A 20,541-nucleotide genomic window follows, 5' to 3' on the forward strand; every position below is an offset into this window, starting at 1 on the left:
CTCCCCCACAAAAAAAATTGTGTGTGAGAATCTAAAAAATTCCTTCCATAGCATGAGCAGAATTTAAATGTTACAACAATTTTGTTCCTATAGCTTCTTCTAAGTACTTGTTTTCTTGGATTGAGTTTCAGCATTACAGATGGACACCCAGCCTTCCCTCTGCTCTGCTGTAGAAACAGAATTTCTTAATTCTTGTTTCTTTCAACTATTTCAGTCAAGAAACCTCTTAAGTATCTTGGAATTGTTTTGATTAATGCTGCTTTGGGTTTGCTGTTTGTTTGCTTGTTTAAATTTATATTTAGTCTTACATTTAGTCCTTACCTTTTCTTTAAAAATCTTCAGCTATCTGAAGGACATCTTGCCCTTAGTGGCCTCTGATACCCTGCTGATTAGCCATTCAATTTCCCTTTCACCCTTTCTCAAGCCAATCTAGCTAAGCAGAATGTATTTGTTCTCTGCCTTCCATAACACCCTAAACACCCTAAAGTCTCTGTGACATCTACCATGACTTAACCATCTTAGCAGTCCATCCAGTTTCTCCCAAACAGGAGTCCTTGTTCATAATTGTCTTTTCTGAAGTTCAGCCCAACTGTGGGGAGATTTCATGGCTTCCTGGCTCTGCAAGGAAATTGAATCTAGAGAGAGAAGTAATTTGAACAGGATCCACTTGGCTTTTGTTTCCTCTCTCAAGGCATCTTCAACAGTCCGGTCCATGCAAGTAATTGATTTAGTCTCAGCAGTCCTCTAAGATTCCTCCTAAGATCCAGTCTCAGTAATAACATCCTCCCTCGGGGGGATTTCCAGGGCAGAAAGATGGCTGTCCTTCCTCCATCCCTCCTTAGACAATAACCTACCACTACCTTGTGGTCAGGTTTTATTAACAGCATCACTGTCTTGCTGTGTACCCAGTACCTCACTGATCAGAGAAAAAAAAAAAAAATCTGTCCCTTGGGCATTTTCACATGTGACAAATTGGGGATTTTCACATTGGGCAACTCTGTCAGGAGAGGGACACTTTTATAACATCCTGGTGATCACCAGGTTTTGTAATCTTTTTCTTCCACTCTGCAAAAGAGTTATTTTAACACATCCCAATTTTTCTCATGAATTATGATGATCCTGGGCTTTTTAAAAATTCAAGTGCTGAAATTGTCTTGTAGACATGTGTAGAACTGTCAGCATTTTATTTTGCACACCTCATCCTTTCAAGCCTATTGGCTGCTTCAGGTGGCTTTTCAGATGCCAGCTTCAGAAACAATGCACTATATAGAACTGTTTCTGTAGGCATTTCTTGTATGCATGACACATAAACCTACAAAAGTCACTGTAAAGTCATCTTAGTTGAAAAAGTTCTGCTGGTTTTGTCAGTAGGTTTGGATTAATATAACGGAAATAACACAAATTTTTTTTTTTTGCTGTTCAGTGAGACAATCTAATTGTTTCCTCTGGTTCTAAACTACAAAAAAGCACTTCAGTGCTAATTATTTGCCAAAAGTTTCTGAAATTGTGTATTGAAATGCTATCTCATGGCAGTATTTGCACAATACAGAGACATCAACTCGATTTATATCCAATGTTGAATACTTATCTAAAGACTTAATTTAAATCTATGAAAATCAAGCAATCTGGATTTCTCCCAATGACACTGGTAGTAAAATAATACATGATACGTGACATTGAATGAGTGTGCACACACACTGAAATTTACTTTCCAGCGTAAGTCCCTGTTAAGCAGAGGTACAAATAACAGCATGTTATTTGTGGTTTGCAGTGCTATCTTCCACCTACGTTTGTCACTTAAATTAGGCCTACATGCTGGTATATGTTCATCATTTTTGCATTGCACACATTATATAAAACCACTCCTGGGACCAAGTAATTATTTTTCATATCTTATGTATTTTTTCTGAAGAAAACTGTGCATTGTTTCAGGTGGGTTTTGTGCAATAAAAATTTTACACACAAGCTGATCTAGAGCTCAGCATAGCAGAAAAGTATTTGCAAGTAGTAACAAATCATTCCACTGGATTTTTATTGGGCTATTTCCAAATACAGGTGAATGCATTTTGTTCACAAAAAAAAGAGCTTTCTCAAGTGTTACTATTCGGCAATGATGGAAATGTTCAAATTGTCATTCTGAAATTTTCTTATTGTTTCAATAATATTGTCCCCTCCTTAAGCAACTGAATATTTGTCTCAAGGAACAAGCTCATAAGTTTTAAAATATAGATTATCTAGAAAGGGAGGGAAACCAAACTCATGCCAGTTGTGTGTCCAAATAATGTATTCTAATGACACAGAAATTACATCACAGTAAGAACACCATAAGCCAAAAGCTAAATTGTGTGTGAACAAAACACACCCATCATTCTTTAACAAATACAAGGTTTCATTTATCTATTGCACCAAAGGAAATTGACCACTAACTTTCATAAAAAGAGTCAAATCATAAGATCATCCCAATTTTTGCCAAATGAGGGAGCCTGACATAAACTCACTTAATTTTCCGATTTCCTGACAAACTTCAAAAGCTGCTTATGGCTTCGGAGTCATAAGCAAAGACAGCTCAGGACTTTCACCAAAAAGTACAGTAACATGAGCATCTTTTGCAGTAACAGGACTTGTGGCACTTACTTCAGCAGAGCTGGCATTTCATTCATGAGCAGGTAAGGGTGCCATGCGTGCACACACACACACACAAACATACGCGCATAACACTTGTTAGCACATTAGAGCAGAGCAACACATTTTTAAGATATCTGCCCTTCACAAAGTTAACGCACAGGGTTTTAAAATTAATTTTTGATGTTGAAAGGTATTTCTTCTGTTAGTGAGCACTTAAATGCTTCCATAAAACAATGAACTGAAAGAAAAGTCTATTCAGCTTTATAAATCAGATACATATAAACGGATTTAAGACTAATGATTTAAGTGAACTGGGAAACAAATGCATTACTTTTCAAATTAAAAATAGGCTAATGGACTAAGAAAAAAAAGGAAAAAACATTTTTATTCAAAACAGCTCTATCATTGAAATGTTCCATAACTACAACATAACACTGCATTAGATGGATGACAATGACTGTTCTTAACTGCAAACTATAGATTGTTCTAAGAAACAATCTTTTATTCTGTAGCTTTTCAAATTATCAGCAAATAGTATCAAATTCATGGTCTTGTCAGTATACCAAAACAAACAAAACACCAAACAAAAACCTCAGCACACATACACCCCAGAAAAACCCAACCCTCGCATGACTAAACCAGTTTTCGAGTAAAATGAGACAGCTGGCAAAAGGTCTTTGTATAATATGGGAAACTACCATTATTTTACTACATTCATTTCATTCTTAAACATCCAAATTTTCACTTACTAAAACTCAATTATAATAAAAACCCTATCCCATTATATATTTATTTCTTCCTGTGGATATTAAAATAAACTATGTTCTGAAATTAAGAGTTAAAATACCTCCTTTTGTTTTCCATACATATTTGCCTATATAAATATACTTCATCATTTTACAAATTACAGTATTTATATTAAAGCTTTCATTCAGCAAATTATTACAGCTTAACAAGAACAAGCAATCCCTGTGTTTTGGTTCTGTCTTTAAATCACTTTTGGAGATAATGAAAACCAGCCCAAATGAGTGACTGCAAATAATACAAACAACATATTTATTTAGAAAAATAAACTGAAAATGTTGCTTGTCTGTTAGATTTCTCCATGAAGTATAGACAAATGGTTAGAAAAATTTTGTGTCAAGTACATATTACAAATTCCTTCTTCAGCAGTAACTGGGACTAACTGTCAATGTTTAGTAGGAACGTTTTTTTGATGTATGATTCAATATGCTAAATTTATCGGCTGTTAATATGTTTTAAAATAAAAAAAGGATGCTATTAAAAAAGATTATATCCCCTTTTAAAATACACCTTATCATGTTGCTGCTTTTCATATATATACATATGTCTATATGTATGTATATGCATGTATTTATTTCATCCTAAGAAAGGACCATAGTCCTTTCTGTGAAGAGATCCCCATAGTGAAAGAGAGCATAAATGTCTTTCTTCAGTTCTAACTTTTTAATTCCTTTTGGAGCCCTGGTAAAGTATAGCTTGTTGTGGTCAAAATCTCCTGGGGCCGTCTGTGCAAATGGTGGCACACATCATTACCCTGAATGGAAATGACAGTGCAAGTAATAGAAGTGCATCGAGATGCAATCTCTAAGAGTGGGATTTCCTCAAAGTTGGGTGAAGGACAGGAGTCAGCATCCTTTTAAGTGACTGAACTTCACTTATGCCCTGTTTCTGTATGGCTTTGAATATGTACAAGGGATGACAGAGGTTTTCTTCCCCACAGAGTGTAACATTCCTCTGTTACAATGAATGTTTCTTTTTTCTGAAATTATGTAAGATGTTAGTTTCTCCTTTTGGCTACATATTGAAATATTTGTTGATGCTGGCTGTACCTATAAAAGACTTGCTGTTTGGTACTCTGGCGACTCAGCACAGAACCCAGGTGTCAGGCTTGGAGACAGCAGTTTCTGCAACGGGGCAAGACATTGAGTTCTCTTATCCTTCTTTCCCACTAAATGGAATTTAAGGCTGTGGCTTTTGCCAGGACTCAGCTTGTAGCTGTCAGATCTGAGAAAGATGATTCCATGCAGATTACACTAGTGATCAGTTGTGCTCTGACTTCAATGGTTTTTCCATTCTCCACTAAGGGTCAGGTTTCCTGGTTACTTCTCAAATCTGGCCTGCAAGAAGTCACAATGATGAATCTGTTATGCAAATTAAATTGACGTGCCTCCAAATATAGATATTCCTTCAAGCCTGAAGGTGCTGTTAAAAAGAAAAGAAGGGCAAAGTTATAAAAAATGTTACTTTAAATACACAAACTAACAAACAAAACATAATTTTGAATTATCATTCAATTTTTAATGTAAGCAGAAGTTTAAAAATGGTATTTTGAAACTTGATCTTTTATAGTTGCACTTCATTTTGTGTAAAACCTTGGTTTTCTGCTGGGGTAAATCAGTTTAATGGGTTTAACTTCAATGGTGTCTTTGAAATAACATTATTTATATTCCCTGTGAAATCCAGACTCTTATACTTGTTCATAAATTAAATAGAAAGTGAACTCAGCAGGCAGGTGTTCCTCATCTGACAAGTAAGTTTTCTTGTCAGTAAAATATTATATAAAATTCTGATTTGAGTCTTTCACATTCCTTTTTATGAAATTATCTTAATTTGTCTAATACACTAATAATGCTGCAAACTAATGCTGAGGTTCACTGACTTACTGAGTTTTCCAGCTTTATATATTTCGCAAGCTAAAGCAGCAGTATCAAAAAGAGAGATCTTAGAGTACTTACCTGTTGGTAGCTAGGACATTAATTTGGATTAAAGGATTAAATTCACACCTCCTGAGGAAAAGAATAACAACTTCCTCATGCAGTTTCAGTGATTTACACCAAGAGGTACATCAGTGATGAGGAAAATCACTTCTTTGCCTTAGTTTTGTGAATCTAGCACCTCATACACATTTCTTCTTATTTCTTACTCAAATGATTTAAGTTGATAAAGATTGTAAAGGATTAGGACAGAATTTCACCGTCAGAAAAAAAAAGGGAATCTGAATTTGGTGCAATGTAAACCCTTTTAGCACACCCCCGCCCTGCTCCGCCCCAGCACTAAATAAAAAGATAAAATATTTAGGGAAACTTATTTAACATTCAAAAGTCAGAATTGTTAAGAGTGGCCCAGTGTAACACAACAGTCTAGGAAACATGGTATAACAAATATATGATGCCACGGGCTTAGCAGGAAGCTGATTTCTTAGCCAGCTATTCAGGGTTTGACTCACAATTTTTAATGAAAAAGAAGAGTGTTCAAAACAACTATTAGGAGCTTACTTTTAAACTGAAGACAGTCTTCATATCACTAAAACCACAACATTTTCTCAGATATCAGTTTCAGGCTTCAATTACATTTGGGCTAATGATTCCTGTATGTTATTACCTCAAAAATCACTAAAAAAAGATAGCATTTCCCTTGAATGCAGCTTAATTCTCAGGAACAAGATGAATATGTATAACATATTTAAAATAATGATAGCACCCAACTCCCCCCAGCTTATTGGACATGAATTTATGGCATAGAATATCCCTTTAGCCAGTTTGGGCCATGTCTCCTGATTTTGCTCCCTCACGGCTTCTTATGCACTACCTCACTGGCAAAGGAGAGGAAGCTGAAAAGTCCTCGATTTAGGGTATGCACTACCTAGCAACAACTGAAACACCAGTGTGTTAATCAACATTATTCTCACTGTAAATCCAAAACGCTACTAAGAAGAAAACTCACTCTATCCCAACCAAATCCAGGATGAATTTTAATAAAAATAGGAAGGGATTTATCAAGTATACTTCAATTTCTCCATCGTCTCTCTCAATGAGTTGTCAACCCACACAATTCAATTCATTCCAAGCAACCATGGGACATCCACCTTCATTTCATCAACATTATACAAGGAAGAAAAGACTGCCTTTTTTGCTCTACAATAACTGAGCTAAAATAAAGCATTAATAAAGAATATGGTCAAATTAAAAATTACGGTTAAACTTGCTCAGTGGAAAATTCATTAGGTAGCAATGCCTGCATTAAAAAAACAGCTGCTCTTCTTGCAACCTCTCCCCAAAATCCATAATTGCAAGCCATTATTGTACACATGGAGAAGTGAACAGCAAGAAATAAAGGACCAGTCACTGAAGAAAAAAAGCCTAGTATTTATAGAATCCTATCCTGAACTGTCCAGTTTTTAGAGTCTGTACTGTTTATGACAGCAAGGCTGTACATTCAATACTGTAGATTTAATTAATCATTAGAAAATAATTTTGTTACATCATGCCTTGTCAATAACCTCATAGTTAAAACCCCCTGACATTAAAGTCATTATTAGGGAGCTAGGTCTCAGAAAATTTACAAGAAACCATTTTGTTCATTCAGGTCCATTCTCCTTTTCAGTACTTGGGCAGCATCACCATGTCATTCTCTTCCTTCTACAGCATCAGTATTTAGTCCCAAAAGTCAGAGAATCAAAGAAACCATTGTTTGTGTTCTCCCCATTCAAAACTAGATAAACTCTTCTGCAATAAAAATAAATTTAACTTCTCTGCATGTATTACCTGAAAACCATCTATGTCCTTCTGGTTTGTTCTGTTTGTCACAGTCTTCTTAAGAACTAAAAGTGAGTCTAGTCCCATCTGTAGGGACATCCTCCTTCTCAGCATGGCCATGACCATATTGTCTCTGGACAAATTGCTATGTGGAACCCTGTGGATAAAAAATGGTAAGGACCAGACCCATGAAATGGCTACCCCATTCTCAGATACAGAGAAATCACTGCACTTATTGGTCTTTAAATAAAGACCAATAAATGCAGTGGCATGATGGGAAGACACCAAGAAAATTATAGAGAAGACATTATCAACTTTGAAGTGATATATGTAGTCATGATGCCAATGATCACAGAAAGGAATACTTTTAGTGAAGGTTTCTATGCTGGGCCTTGCAACTAGGAAATGTACTTCATGTCCATTGAGAAAGGGAGATTTACTAGATTTATACTAAGCCATGTGATTTCCGCATCATTTAAAGTCTGGTAAAAGCACCTGAAAGAGTAGCTTAAAAAAAAATCTTCATTATTTGGGCTATTTTATTCCAGACAGTACAATTTGAACATATGTTATTATGTGTTTTAAGTACACTGCAAGTCAGAGCATATGCCAAGCTATTAGTTATACTCACATATTTAGGAGTACAACAGAAGTTCATAAAGAAAAAAAAAAAAAATATCTTTGCTTGCACAAAAAAATGAAGACCATCAGAAGATAAACTCTGAGAGCCACTGTAATTTTTTACAGTGAGAAGCATGGAATCAGTGTCAGAGACAATGTGCTTATCAATATATGAAACTCATAAAATCTCCTGCTTGTTACTAATGAAATGCTTGCCAAATTAATGTGGTGCTTGTCCCAGTCAAGTCCCAAATAGTTTAGATTTGAGAGGAGTAATATGTAGGACCTACAATATGCAATCAAGCCTTTTTTTTGGTTGTTTTTTAAATTTTGTTGTTGTTGTTGTTGTTTGGGGGGGTGGTGTTGTGTTTTTGTTGATTCCACTGGTTTCCAATATAGCTGATATCTAAGCAAACAAAGTTACCAGGTGACAGGTGCCAGATATCTTGATATCATAGGAGTCAGTAACTTACATTAAGAGTTTCCATGATGAATGCAAAAAATGACAAAAATCCAACCAAAAAAAAAGCTAATAGGGAAAAGAATGGCACTGGGAAAAGACCTAATGATGTATCCTGGGAAAACCTAGCAGTCTTGTTCACTGGTCAGAAGCACATAACCTTTAAAAAGAAGAATACATAAATTTATAAGAAGAGTAGTATGTACAGGAGCACAGAAACCATATCTAAATTAGCATTTTTAGATTCCCTCAGACATACTTTTGGCAGTGACAATACAATACAATGTTTTAAAATTTTAGAAACATTTTTATCAGGTTATTTTTCTTTACCTGATGTTCTTTTCATTTGCCTTTTTGGTCCCCTAGGTGTTAGAAAACTGTGTTGGCAGTATCATAATGTATAGACTTGGTTATGCCAAGTGTGAATACAGTCCTGGGAAGCTTATTTATTTTCTCATTACTTTTTGGATATGTTATGATACATTTTTCAGGAGAAAAGTACTCATAAATATTTCTAGAAGGGTGGTTTTGATTAATTTTGTCTCTCAGATACATATTTAACAGGTCCCGAAAAATAATTTTCTCAAAAAATCGTAACATGCAGAGTTGTATTTAACTAACATGCATTAAAAAAACAAGAAATCATCAGAAAGATGAAACCAGCTTCTTCTTTGTACTAGAATATAAAATTTAAGCTATACAATTAATTTCAAATTAAGAAGCTATAGGTTGTCCCATTATTTATTTGCAGACAGGCTTCTGATGTAGCTTTGCTTAAAAAGCAAGTTTAAATACACATAAATGATTGTTTAGCAATTTTTGTAATAGAATATATATGTCAATTTGTAAATATAAATATTTATATGTTTATTTATGCATTATTTATGTGTCATGTATGTGTATACATATAATGTACATATAGACCTATTAATTCTCTCTTCTACTCCTTTGGGATAGATGCAGGACAAATCTTGGACAATATCTAGAAGACTGCAGCCAGTTCAGCTGTAGTTTGCAAATCACATCCACAGCCATGGCTCAAGAGACCACTGCAATTGTGCCAACAGCAGCAACCCAAGTGAGAATTACACTGGGCGGGTCCCTTTATACAGAAGCACTCATACTTCAGCTTAGTTTCATCCCTAAGAGATACATCTGTTGTGCTCTTTGTTATTTATTTTCATATTGTATTTTATATTATTTATTTTTGTTATAATGGTTTGTTCTGCACTCCCCTGTTTTCCTGAGAAATATTATGTTCCAAGGTTTGTCCCTGCCCCCCTTCCCTGTCAATCCTCCCAGATTCATCCTACGGGCCCTGCCTGTCATTCAATTGTTCCTCACAGCTTCTAGAAAGCTCGAGTAAGGGCATCGACTGATAGGGCAGCAGCTGAGGAGGTTCCTCCCTTTATGTTCTCATTGGTTTCTTTGAATGTCTCTCCAACCCTGTTCAACTCCCAACTTGTCCCTCATTGGATGTTGGTTTGTCTCCTCCCTTAGTCCCTCCCCTGCATTTAATCTCTGAGCTCATCGCCCTGGGCCGCTGGGCAGTAGAGATTCTCTAACGTTTGGATGTCCCTGCGTGGGACTGAATAAACACCTTGGACTTTGCCCTCCAACTGAGTCCGATTCCTCCCTTCATCTTCAGCGAGGTCTCTCCCATGATAAGGGAAAAAAACCCTTTGCTGCTCCTCTGGTGCCCAAAATCCAAAGGAGTGTTCCCCAACTGATTGCAGTGTCAGAGCTAGCCTGGGGTGGAAGGAGCCACTGCTCCGAGCAAGACCACTGTGACATACAGCCTAATGATACTATGGTAATTACTATGAACGGACAAACACTTTAATGTCTGGGGGTGGTTCTTCAGCAGGAGATATCAATTGTTTAGTTTGTTGAATATGAAAAGTACTTGAGCATTGCTACATGAAGGTTTATGAAATAATTTGTACCATGTGCCCAGTAGACAATAATCAAACCATAAAGTCAGTCTTGCATATGAGGCACTTCATTCTGTAAAAGAAAATTTGGCTACCTTTTTGGTTTGGTTGCAGATTTCTTTTTTTTTTTTTTAAATCCAAGCAATAATTTTAATCAATATGTTACAAGCTAGCATTTTATTTCACTCTAGCCTTTTCAGGCTCTACAGATTTTGTTTTATTTTCAGAAGTAAATACTCTGAAATATTCAATCTACAAGCCAAAACACACACACGAAAATATAGTTTTGATGCTTGTTGAGGTTCGGCTACACATGTGAAACTAATTAAACCCTACACTGCTAGTGCAGAACAACAACTTGTTTCTTCAGTATTCTTCCCTGAGCATGGAATGATGCAGATTAATATCTATCTAAACGTGAGGTGTACTGCTGCTTTCCCAAATTAAAGCTGTGTATCTGAGATGATCCGAGGGAATCTCCTATGGTCCAGGGAGATCTATTCATTCTTACTGCATTTTTAAAATATAAGAGTTAGCTAATACGTGATACTATTTTCATCTTTCTGCCCTTATTTTTGCCCACCTTTGCATGCTGAGTCAAAGCAAATTTCTTTGATCAGTGTGAATGCACATCTGTGTCAGTTAGAGGTAGAACAAGGATTAGTAAAAGAAAGAGACGCAGCATTTTATTTCTAATTATTAGTGATATATAGCTAGTAGAACACTTGGGAAGTTGGTTACAAAGTTTATTTACATAGTTTAACATGGGCAATATCAGAGTAAGTAAATATTGAAACAAAAAAGATCAAGGATGAAGCAGGTTTGCATTTGGAATTACTGCCAAAATATGTCACATCTAGTATCTAGTACTGGGAAGTTCATTATCAGTGCTGCACCTATTACCTCTTTAATTAATCTGAGGACCTTGTCATCATTACCTTCCAGTTCTTGGCAGAAAGTAAAAAGATGGAAGGTCTGACATGAAAGAAAAGACACCAAGCACCCTGTACCCCTGTATGTAAGTCAGTTTTTTCTTCTTTAAATATCAGATTTCCTGTGGTGTACTTTTTAAACAGTCAGTTTCTGGACCTGAATATATAACAGAAAACAGGATGATAATAAATATCCCTGTGAACCTACACTCAATGAATAAAAATAAATTACTATGGTATACAGCATAATCTGCATGACAAAGGAAAAAAACTTTTATCAGTCAGTGAAAGGGACATTAAAATCATTACAACTGAAAATTCACACAGAGTAGTTAAATGCTTTAAAAGACTTGCATCTCCTATTATTAAAAAAAAAAAAAAATCATTTTTGTAGTTTAGAGGTTTTTATATAATTACCTGTCTTAAAGTGACCTGTAAAGGGTTTGAAAATCATTCTCCCCAGAGTATATTTTCCAGCTGACAGGTGTAACCTTTTCTCATTCAGCCTGAAGCTAAGAAGGATAGATGATAAGTGAGCTGGCAGCCCTCCACCTCCTCATTTCTCAAAGAAACCATCAACTATATGGGTGAAAAGAGACATGTAGGACACAATGTAACTACCAATATTTCTGCCTCCCCCCCCCCCCCCCTTGACATTTACTGATCTTTCATCTATTTCAAATTACTCAAGCAATCCATCAGCCTTGTAGGATTAGGCCTACTTTGCAAGCCAAAAGGACTTAGAAGATATCAGAAAAAAAAAAAAAATCCATAAATTCATTGATACATTTTTTAGGCAGTTTGTCTGTTGACGGATGAAATCATTTGTGATTCTAGCTAACCACTCACTAGAGTTCATTACCATGTACTTTACAGGATTTATTTTTTCCTTTATCATTTGGCACAAATATTTTGCCAAACAAGTATTAATTTCACTGACAGCAGATATATGGAGATTACTGAAATTACATTATCATGTTCTCCCTAAACATGCCAATGTGACTAAAGGCGCACAATGAATCATTATTATTACTATTCATTATTATTCTGGTTAGTCAAAATACTCAAATTCAATTCTATTCTTTAAAACAGATTTCTGTGATGTTGCTGGACATTGAGATGCTGTCTTCGTTTCCAGGAATTTTTAGCTACTAGCAATTATTGAGCAGAGTAGAACTGAATCTTGGGCAGAAATCTTTAAATGCAACTCTATACATTGCCTGAGACCAACGTACAGAGTTTACTGCAAGTTCTCATTCTTCAACAGCCTATTGGAAATCTTCCCACCCACCTAAACACAGCCCTTTTCAAGCACAAGGCAGAACAGAAAGGGTTCCATCAACTACTTGAGCCTTTCTGCATTGTGAAATAAAAATACTAAAGGTTTTACATATTCATTTACCAAGACTTAACCAGTTACTTTCTTGAGCTCCCAAGGAAATCATGGTATAAGGAAGAAACTGAATATAAACCACAACAGAGACTGAATATATTTTTAAATTGGAGGGTGAAAAAAAATCAGGATATTATTTGGCATCTTCATAATGTGTTGTGCTTTCAGCAGCAAATATGCATGACCTGGCATGACATTTACATTGAAGACATTTGAAAGACTCCTTATGGAAAACATCATGTATTTTCTGGGAATGTTAACCTTGGAAAGAGCTATTATTTTTGATGACTCTACTAGGATGTATGTGCTTTCAGGATTATAAACATAAATACAGGAATTTATAACATTATCATGAGTTGGCACAGTTTTGTTTTCTGGTTATAGAGAAATGTGAAATGTTTTTCCCTGCCAGGACCATGGAGTGGTTTTAGGGGGGACAATAGGGACCTATTAAAAAGCTAACCAAGATATTGGCAGCTAGTTTGACCAATAAGGATGTCAATGTAACTTTGTAAAGGACATTTAAAACTAGTCTGCAGCAGATCAGTCTCTCTCTCGCTTCGGAATCAGCCATGAGGTATCATCGTAGGTGGCGGGCAGATCTGGGTCGGGCCCTGCTGCTCCTCTGGGCTGCCAGGCCGGGCTCAGCCGGGCCTCCGAGAGCTGCTGCCCGCACGGGCCTGGGCTGAGCCCTTTTACAGACTTGTGGTAGCTCCGAACTGAGCCGCACTGGATGAGACCGAGGGGTGGAGAAAAGGACATCTACCAGCTTCCTCCATCAGCACAGCTCTGCATTTTCTTCAGCCTCATGCAGCCCGGGGCTTGCACATGGCCACTGCAGGCCCGGGCAGATTTAACCCTTTCCTAACAACACAGAACTTTTAAAGCATGACTCTTCCTTTAGAGAAAGAAGAAAAAAACCAGAGGGCATGTAGAACAGACACTGAATGAAGTCAGTTAGATTAGAAGTGAAAGAACTAATAATATTGGAATAGGATTGAAGAAGTGGACATTTTTAACAGGACTTCTCTAAGGTAAACTATGGAGAAATGGACTGTTCTTTGCAGCATCTTAGTGTTATTAGGTAGAATGCTCATTCTAATCAATTTGAGGACTGATGTAATGGAGATTTAATTGAGAACTTTAAAACCCCCACTACTGGGTTAAAAGGAGGTCTCAGCCTTTGAGACCAAGATGATTTTAGACTAAAAGAGGTATTCATAAATGGTACCCCAGATACACTGAGAGGCTAATAGAACATCACAGCCTGCGAAAACTCCGGGCGGCAGCAGATGTGTGACATTGGGAGCACTGGACTATTTTGTCTTGTGGCAAAAAACTTCATAAAAATCAAACCAAACCAAACCAAACAAACAAACAAACAAACAAACCCCCAAAAAACATAGAGAGACTCTTCTCCTAAACTAATGAGTGATTATGTCTAAATAGTGAAACTGACTGAAAATCACAAGTTGTGCCTTTCTATGTTGTTTAATAAGAAAATTAATAGTTTGTAAGGGGAGAGAAGGGTGTTTTAAAATATCATTCTGTTTTAGTTTTAGTTCAACTTTTTTTTCATTCCTTTAGCGTGTGTTAATAAAACTATTTTTGTTTATTTTTAAGCTTAAGCCTGTTTTGTTTTTTTCTCCTAATCTCTCCCTCCCACAGAAAAAGAATAAATACTGAAACCTCCACATTAATTGGTGTTTCTGCCTGGTTTCATTAAGACCATTACAAACTTTTGCAAATACACAGTGATTCAATGAAACTTTCCCTTTCAGGGGTCAACTTTTGTTTCAACAGCTCTTGCAAATACCTGTTTATAAAATAAAAGATGGTCCTGTGCAACCTCTCTTAAAATCTACTTATTAGTTTTCTTACCCACCACTCAAACACAACAAAACATATGCAACTGACATCAAAAAGGCAGAAATAACAGTTTATCATAAATACAAGTATTTAAATTCTCAGGCATTCAGAACTATGCCTTTTAATTTATTTTGACCAATCCTAGAAATGAACTTCCAGAACTCTATTATGTAGGTGTGATATAACATTGTTTTATGTGTTACATACCATGTGACAGGAGCAAAAGAGGAAGGAAAGACTGCTGAATCCATAATTTGGATAATCCCCTCTATTCCAGTCATAATGCAGTCTGGTTTGGTTTGGTGGTGGGCTTTGTTTTTGGGGGTTTTTGTTAGCTTTTGTGTGTCCATGCGCGCCTGTGTGTGTGCATGTACATGTGCAAAGAATTGTGTTTTGGACAGCAAAATGGAGAGGGGAAGTGATTTACTAGGCATTCTTACCTGATTAAAATAGTAATGAAAAATAAAATTGCTTGGTGTTTCTTCTGAAAACTCAATGAGAAGATGTAGCTTTGGCCTGACTAAACTTTCTTCACCATTAATATTGAAAAATATTATTATTCCTCACTATAACTTCCCCTTTCTAAAGTTACCAAAGCACCTCCTAACTCTTAATTCCTAAAAGAGCATTAAGTAGGAGCATACAATAACTTTTAAGTGAAGAAAACTGGAATAGTTGCTTTTATGTCCAATCCTTATATTTTGTAGCCACAAATATGTCCCGGAACCTGAATCATCTGTATCAATAATTGGAATGACAGAGTTATTGTTCACAAAGAAATACTGAACTTTCAAAATACAGTCCCTGGATAAAAAAAGACATCCATTTGTAAGCATCACCAAAAGTAAAGATGCTAGATTTACTTTTGCAAACTGTTTTACCTGTGCCATAGTAATTTTCCAGTAAGGAAACAAGGAAATAGAAAAACAGGAAGAAACACAAGAAACTCCTGGCATGTGAGCATATTAACCACTGCACTAGTCTCAACGGTAATTCAGCAATCAACTGAAAGCTCAATGATGATGTAACAAAAACTTCAACAAAACTGTAAAATATGTAAGGGACAAATGAAAAGCTGACAGCTCATTTCTGAAAATCCTTTTTCCACACCACCACCAGACTCCATTTTGAGTGAAGCCTTACCACTCCTCCCACCAACACAGAGTGTGTGCTGAACACTAAATTGCTAGCTACGTCCTTCTGAAATCTTCTATTAAAAGTCTCAGGATAAGTGAAATTATTTTACTTTGAGAACCAAATTTTAGATTATTTTAGGGAATGCCTAAACTTACTCCAGGAGAGAAAGACTGGAAAGATGCTCAGCTGCCTTTGTTGCTGCAATGAGTGTCAGGTAACTCCACTCATCCACAAGAGAATATGGCTTCACTTAAAGGTTGTGGGGAGACTAGTTAGAGTCAGAAGACTTCGCCTCCTCTGTAGTATGTGAGAAGTCAGCTTCTGGTGTGAGACTGTAGCAGGAAGGACACAGTGACAGAATTTGATGAGGTTTTCACTTGCTGTTTATTGTTGTTGAGAATGCAGGAAAGCTGTGACAAAGCATGACCTGCCTGGTGATCACGTTTGAGGAAGCAGCAGCTCAGGGTCTGAAGGAGATCTGATGGGAAACTGTGGCTAATGGGGAGGCTTTCGAAGTGATGCCCCAAAATGAGTGCCCTTGGCAGTGTGGACATAACTGTTGGACACACAGAAGAGGGTGTGCTTTTCGGAGGCTGCAAAAGAGAAATTCACTCCATCCTTCAGGCATAGGGTACAACTGATGAGAAAACAGATACTCTATCCTTTCAGTATGATACTTACACTGCTTTTCCAAAATCCAACCATCACCCCAGTACTCTCTTTTCTTTTGCAGCATCTTCCTCTACCAAAATCTCAGAGCAGCCATAAGCAGCTGAAGCCATACTGCTACATACAGAAACACAGAGCACGCTTCAGACACAGGGAAGCTGTGAGTTTAAAATGCCTCAGGCAGAGGAAGCAAGTCAATTTGGATTTCTCTTATCTCTAGCAACAGAGGGCAAAAGAAAGGCAGTCTATAAACAACATCTCCTCCAGCAATTTGTAAACCTAGCACATCTGTCCCATGCTTTATTTATGAGTGAATGAAAAACAATTGGATTTGTGTCATATAGAATATCTAAACGCTGAAAGGAATGACAGGTTTTGGTTTTTCATTTTGGCCATACAAATACAATGTTCATGTTTACTTTCACTACAAGTCAAAATCCACTGTCTTTCCTTAGAGTTAAAATTAAAAGGATGGATACAAACAAACCCTTTGCCCCTGCTTGCTTGCATTACTTGAAACAATGTCACCTCAGATGGTGAAAATATTGGAAAACTAAAACTGCAACTTTTCTTTTTGATTACTTGGACTCAGACCAGTATTGTGTTAACTATATTTCTCATATTTCTAATTTCAAGAGAAATGTCACCGTGGAGCTACAGTGAATCTTCTATCTTGCCTGTGGGCTGAAGTCAAATTACACACTAGTTAAGAAAGGGAATTACATGGTATGCAAGGATTTTCTACAGTAGAGATTAGAGGTGAATAATTCTTTCCATGTATTATTCTCCCTCCTTTAACCCCAAAATAGCTCCAATAAATAAGGAAGTTCAAAAACTGCAAACTGTTTAAGAGTTAGCTGAACACTGTGTTTATTGATAAGGACGCATCAGAAGTAGCTAAAGTGCATATTGTGCTTTAGAAGCTTTAATTGAAGTACAAGTCTTCTGCTGGTCAGATCGTAATTCTTTTATAAATCTATGTATAGAAGCAATTACTAATAATTTTATTTTTATTTAGCTGTCCAGTACAAAAACTAAGTTGGATCATGGTATCTCAAATGATTTTTTTCCCTTTGAAAAAAAGCATCAGGAAAAAGTAATTAAAAGCTTTTGCAGGAGAATCAATATGCTCTTGATCCTTTTTTAAGACAGTCCCAGAAAGTTCTCTCTCAGAAAATCCTAAGATTAACTAGATAAACCCGCTTTGTTTAATAGGATTTCAAAATAAAAGCCTGTTAGCTAGATGGAACTAGAAGGAAAATCCAAGGAGGTTATTTCTGTTTTCTGTATTTAAAAAATGTAATTTCTATTGTTGATTCCTGTGGAAACCTGCACACTAATTATGATTAATACAATTTAGATTTCTCATATAATTTTACAGCATTTACAAAAACTATGTTTAAAAGTACCCTAAGGTGACATATTCTTAGTGAATTAAAAATCTGGCTTATATTCAGAAATTGCACTTATTCATAAAAATATTGGGTACCTTTAGATACTTGCAAAAATGCATGGGTACTTAAAAAACTAATTAAAAAAAAAAAAAAAACAGCTGAAGTAATCATTGTTTGACTTAATGCTTTTACAATAGTTTTTATTTTTTTATTTCATGCCTTCTATCATACCGTATAGTGATAAATTGATGGAGTTCGATGGAAGCTGCAGAACTATAATTTGTATGAACTGTTTTGTGCATAATGATTTATGCTGCATGTGATCAAATGCAGATTGATTTCCACCTTCCAAACAAGCCTGTAATACATGAAAGGAACACTTCACCTATCTTTGGCTTGTTCCACCCTCTTCATTGTGGTGATGCCTCAGAACAGGCAAACATCTCCCCACCTACAGGTGCCCTGCACCTGGGCTGTCAGTACAGCCTGGACACAGGTGAGAGATCGGCATCAGCAACAAACAAATCTACAAGAACTATAGACACAGCCCCATGGCAGAGATAGGGTTGACTTGTACTGCCTCTTTCCAGACTCCCCAGAGTGCGCCTACACCACCACCACCATGGGGTGCAGACACAACAGCTGGCTGGGCTTGCTGTTCCTGCCCCAACATCTTGCTGTATCTCACCTGCTTAGCAAGTCCATACTTCTCTGTGGGCAGGCAGGCAGGCTCACAGCAAAGGTGCAGAAATTCAGCATGGTACATGCTTTAAGTTGGGAAATTCACATTCTGAAAAATTCACAGACTTGACAATGAGTATTGTAAATTTTTTTCTTCTGGATTTACTGGAATACTATCATCAAGGCATTGTTTAAGGTAGAATTTGCTTCTTGAAAAAAATGCAAATGTCCTCTCCATGGAAATGTATATTCATAGTGTTGGAACCTTCTCAACATGTTGATCTTTAGTGCTACTGTTACATGACTACTTTGAAAGACTAGAAGACAGTCCAGTACTTCTGACCTTTTTCTGAAGAGCGACACTGTTATAAAACATTCATGTACAACTGGTCCTATCCATCTAATCTCTCTGGACTTTAATACCTCCATAGGCATTTATGATCCCAAAATTTTAATTTTTAATCTAAATCTAGGTATTTTTCTCTTCATTGACTTATAATACATATGAACTTGTCATACATGAAGGAGGCGATAACCTCAGAATGGATTGTTCCAGTTAAGCAAACTTACGAAAATTTAGGTAATGCTAAAAGTATTCTAAATTTCTCTAAGCAAATGGAATATTTTGTGAGACATCCAAGTTGCTAGCAGTCCCCTCTTCAGTTTTTCATCCATACTAATTGTGCTTTCTGCATGGCTTCTCAGCCCTTTGCTCTTACACTTCCAATACTCATTGACTGTTCTAACAAAGCTCCAACGACGAGAGCATGCTCCCTACCTATCACATGCATGTAACCTTCTTCCCACAAGTTCAGCTCACTAACGACTGACAAAATTAAAACATTCACTGGTTGCACAGCCAAAATTTTGCCTCTATTTTCTGTCACAGTTTCCTCTTTGATATGAATTCTCACAGATCTTTGGAAAAGTCGAGACTCTCATTTAGCTTCCTTCTGCAGCTCCTGAAGAACGTTGACTCTCTGTGGGCTCAGTAGCTGATTTTCACTGAGAAACATGTTTTATTTAACCATGTAGCATCTATTAGAGTTGCTGAAAACACTACAGTTTTCTACAGTACAAGCATTACAATACAATGAATTTACAGTGTTTCTCATGTCTCAGTTCAACCTCAAAGCAAAAATAGATTTGTGGAAGAAAATTAGTTAAACAGTTTGTTTTCCTCTATGATAAATTACATGCCCTGCTTCAACTTAAATAATGTCAAGAAAAAGAGTTATTACTATGTCTAAGTAAGAAGAACATGGAATTTATGTATGTATTTCACACTTAAAACAAATGCACTTATAAAAATACTTTGAAATTGTATTTCCAAGACTTGGTGGGTTCTTTCCCTGTTTATTTTCTAAAATGCAAGGTTAATTAGCAGTAACAATGCAATCTGGCCCTGGTGTCAGCATTAATTATTACAGAAAATACATAAAACAGTGATACTCAAATCCTAGTGCACAGGAGAGTTATTTATCAATTTTAAGAAGGTTTGAGCAAGGAATCCTAGGTTGAACATAAAAACTATAACCCATTTAGTACCCACAGAAGAAATCACATAGCAGGCCAGAACTTTCTAAATAATGTATTTAATAATTTATTTATAGGATATCTAAATGGAAGTAGCTGCAAAGAATTGAAAAAGGTGCTCTCATATCTAACCCAGAGTTTAGTTAAGAAATGCTTGCACTACTTAAAATTTCAATGTTTTAAACTTACTTTCTACAGATTCATCTAACCTACAGAGATTAATATTTCACAGTACTATTAGGAGGTATATTTTCTTTATTCCCTACTTAACTTCAAAAAACCTGTTGATTGCACAGCTAATCATTATTTTAAAGTTAATGTGAAGATTATGTAAGACTCTTCAAAGTAACTTGCAAAATTATTATATTTTCTTAAGCTGTCCACCTGATTGTCTAGACACTAAGCTTTTTACGGATGAAATTTCTTAAAATATAAATTTCAACAAGCTGAAGTGCAACCAATGTGTCTAAGAATAAGAATTTGTAGACCACACAAGTTTTGCACTACCAGAAAGAATACACCACCAACAAAAATACATTAAACTAACTTATCGGTAGTCATTCCTAAATGTTATAATTTGTGACCGTCTGTATAGAAACCGCAAAAAAAGTGATTTTCTTATGTTTGACCTTAACCATTCACATTTTCATAACAGGTATTTTCTTAAAATAATTTTATTTATTTAAGCATTATTATCCAATTCTGATCATAACCACAGGGCTGAAATTGGT

The 20,541-nt window shown here is 36.1% G+C and overlaps 1 protein-coding gene across 2 annotated transcripts in view; it reads right to left on the bottom strand.

Annotated features, from left to right (window-relative positions):
• Positions 1-3,146: 3,146 nt before the first annotated feature.
• PRR16 (proline rich 16) overlaps positions 3,147-20,541 on the bottom strand; it is a 141,420-nt gene continuing 124,025 nt past the window's right edge. For both annotated transcript variants that reach the window (XR_005704416.1, XM_040090149.1), the window contains exon 3: positions 3,147-4,851. The gene's annotated coding sequence lies outside the window, so the exon portion shown is untranslated. The remainder of the gene's footprint in view (positions 4,852-20,541) is intronic.

The sequence above is a fragment of the Hirundo rustica genome, chromosome Z, assembly GCF_015227805.2.
Source record: "Hirundo rustica isolate bHirRus1 chromosome Z, bHirRus1.pri.v3, whole genome shotgun sequence".
Lineage (NCBI taxonomy): Eukaryota > Metazoa > Chordata > Aves > Passeriformes > Hirundinidae > Hirundo > Hirundo rustica.